At 42.0% G+C, this 3,633-nt stretch overlaps 1 non-coding gene across 1 annotated transcript; it reads left to right on the forward strand.

Annotated features, from left to right (window-relative positions):
* The first annotated feature begins 762 nt into the window (after positions 1–762).
* On the forward strand, positions 763–834 carry TRNAC-ACA (transfer RNA cysteine (anticodon ACA)). Its single transcript has one exon. It is a non-coding gene; the product is annotated as a tRNA-Cys (tRNA).
* The last annotated feature ends 2,799 nt before the right edge of the window (positions 835–3,633 follow it).

Here is a 3,633-nt window from a genome sequence, read left to right on the forward strand (position 1 = left end):
TTTATGTGACAGGCTCATCAGGCATCATTTACAACCATGACATATTGACATTCATTCACAGACAATCATTATGTTAGTTTGTGAATGAATGTCAATATGTCATGTATAGTTTGTAATAGGCATGGCATGACAGCACAGTACAGTGTGTGTGTGTGTATATATATATATATATATATATTATATATATATATATATATATATATATGCTGTATCAGGCTACAATGTGTGATTTTGTAAAATTTTGGGATGGTGGTGTGCCGCGAGATTTTTTAATGTAAAAAAGTGTGCCATGGCAAAAAAAAGGTTGAAAATCACTAGCCTATTCTATGGACTCCGGGCTCGGATCCTACTGAATTATGAGGCCTGTTGTTTAAATACAACCCCTCCGAACGGAGGGTTATGAGTGCCAATCTAGGTTGGCTGTTCGGGCTTCTCGCCTGGAATACGGATCTGTTTTTGCCGACATCATCATGGTTCTTCAGGTCCCCGGGGACTCAGAACCGTTATTCCATTCTTGGAAGTGGGAGATGTGTGTGACCTATGCGGTTTGGTATGCCAAGTGATTATTAATTTGCATTTTCATTTGAGGTTCTTCTGGACACTGACTCTTTAGCCTGTTAAGCAATTTTATTGCGGTGGCGGAGTTTCCTTCCTTCCTTCCCGTCTTGGGAAGGCCCTCTGGTGGCTCAGTGAAAATTCACCGGATATAACTTGAGAGACCTGAGTTCAAGACCCGATGGGGACATGACAGTTCTTAAGTTAGGCGATATAGCTCAGTGGTAGAGCATTTGACTACAGATCAAGAGGTCCCTGGTTCAGATCCAGGTGCCCCCTTTAATGCGCAGGCATATTCTTTCTCTGCTCGGAGTTGTGTTACTCTATGAGTTGGGGTGCAGGGGTTCCCTGCCTTCTGTGGGGAGCTACGAAGCTCCAGCTGTTGCCTGCTTAAAGAAGATTTTGGAAGATAGATCCTTCCATTACCCTTGGTTTGACCATGATCTCGACGTTCGGGTGTATTTCCGTGAAGGGGCGAGGTCGGTTACAGAGAGCCGCCCTTCTGGGGTCAGGTAGTTGACCATTTATCCTTGATGCTCCGTTGGGTGCTTTGTGGGCGGTGCCTTAAGTTCGGATAGAGAGCAGGGTACAGGGTTCTTATTCGCTTGGATCGCACAGAAATCTCGTAGGCAAGCTTTAATACGCGCTACACACACAGGCAAGGGAGCAACCAACACCCAGATTTCTGTGCGATCTAAGTGCCCTGGATGCTGAATCTTAGACCGTTAAGGAAGTCCTTTGTGACCCTTGGGTTTGAGACTATTGCTAGTTTGCCAAGTCTACGGACCTTAGAGGTGCGTTCCTCCTTGTAAGAGGCAGCTTAGGGTTCCTCTGGAAGTTGGCTCTTTGTTTGATTGCTTTTTTTGAGGACCCTGACCCAGGTCCGTGCCTCTCCTTAGATGGGTGTGTGTGTATATATATATAATTGGTGGCAACATTAAGATAAATACACCAACAGTGTGAATCGAAAACATATAATTCATTATCAAGTACAGATTTTTTTTCTAATTTCTGATAATATGCTGGGTCTGGATCTAAAAACTGATATTAAGGATATTATAATCTCAGATCACGCAATTATTTCAATCAAAATTGAATTTAATAAATGGTACCTCCAGACTTCTGGGACCCCATTTTTGTTTTCCCCACTTTGATTAATAATACGCAATTTAAAAATTGGATAAAACATAAAAGGGCTGAGTATTTCCAAACAAAATAGATTACCTACTGATAAAATAGAGATTTCTTTTTTAAGACACGATGAGTCCACGGATCATCTTAATTACTAATGGGATATTCACCTCCTGGTCAGCAGGAGGCGGCAAAGAGCACCACAGCAAAGCTGTTAAATAGCTCCTCCATTCCCTCACACTCCAGTCAATCTCTTTGCCTACGTTAGTGATAGGAAGCGGTAAAGTGAGGTGTTAGATTAGATTCTTCAATCAAGAGTTTATTATTTTTAAAGTAGTGCAAGATTGTGCTGCTTTGTCCTGGGGTATAGCCGTAGTCCATATCAGTCTCTTCAGTAGAGCCTTGGTGGCTTTAAAGCAATGGGAACTGGTGGGACATAATTCTCACTGCGCCTCCCATGTATTATTGCTGCCCTAACCCTGAAAACCTGAGGAATATTTAGTCAGGAATTTCAATTTCTTCAGAGGTCCATGTGGGGGATAGGACCCCTCAAATCTGCTGAACTGCCTTCGCTTTCAGGCAGACATATGAGGTAAGTGCTTGTTTATTTTTCCTGGAGACACTTAGAGGAAAAGGAGCACTTTTATTACACTTCATTTCACTTACATGAAGGGCTTATGGTTACAGATACACGCATAAGCACTTTGGGACAAGTTAAGTTCTGGGTTTGGGAGAGAAAATGGGACCCTGTGACAACAAGTTGTAAGCAGGCACTAGGGCTGAGGAGACTAGAAGGGCTTTATCACTATAGCTGGGTATAGGAAAGACTCAGTAGGAGGTGATCGTTTTTGGCAACTAGAGGTTCAGTTAGATTCACATATTGGGGCTAAGATACTACCTATCAAGCGGTAGCACTATTTTCCCTCAGTTATGAACAAGGGGCTCAGTTACTCCTGGTCGCTATTTTCAAATACTATGATAATGGTGACCGGGAGATTGATAATTGTAACGCCCACGATGGGCGGAGCTTCTTTAGCGCCGATTTGAGAGTGCACGCTGCTGTCTCTAATATATTGCTAGTGACGACTGACAGAGTGGTTTATCACGCCCACGAGGGGCGGAGCTATGCTTGGCGCCGTTTTGGACTGCGCACTACCTATTTCGTTTCTGATTTTGGATACAAGCACAGTCGTTAATGTCACATATGTGGGACAGGATAGCGCCACAGCTGCGTTCCGGATCCTTTCTGAATAAAAATGAAGCCAATAATTTTTCTTTATTCCAGTTACGGTGTATAAATAAAGTTTGGGATCTTCTAGGTGGCTCTAAGACAGATGGGCACCTCCGCAAAATTAAGCTGAGGTGTAGGTAGGTTCTACTTTATTTGCGTGCTGATTTATTTTTTTGCTGCTCACAAAAATATAAAGTTTCATTTTAAAATTTAAAGTCTTTTATGGGTTAATTTTTGTTACAAAATGTAACATGTTCTTGGTTTAACTCATCCCTTGTGACTCAGGAGGGAACAAGAGGTCCTGTCAGGTGTCTCTTGGTTTTATTTTTTGATGCCAATGTACTTATAAAAATAGATTTTTCTGAACCTACTCATTTTTAAGTGCATGCTGTTTAGGAGTTTATTGCCAATGGTCAAGGTATGCCACAATTTTTCTCCTCATGTGTCCCAAAAGATTTATAGCCCACATGCAGTGCCCTGCGCTTCTACTCCACCTGGAGTTACCTTCATTTCATGCATTGTCTGGTTTTTCCACACTGTAGAGAAAATTACAAAGGGACATATACTCATTCAATATTCTGAATGTATCTGTCCTGTATCTTGGAAGAGGAGGATACTTAGGTAGTATCTGAGAGGGAATTCTCAGACTCAGATGGGGTAGTACCTTTATCTGATACTGAGTTTGTTTTCCTTCATTTTTGCTTAAATATCTACCA

The sequence above is a fragment of the Bombina bombina genome, chromosome 6, assembly GCF_027579735.1.
Source record: "Bombina bombina isolate aBomBom1 chromosome 6, aBomBom1.pri, whole genome shotgun sequence".
In the NCBI taxonomy this organism is placed as follows: domain Eukaryota; kingdom Metazoa; phylum Chordata; class Amphibia; order Anura; family Bombinatoridae; genus Bombina; species Bombina bombina.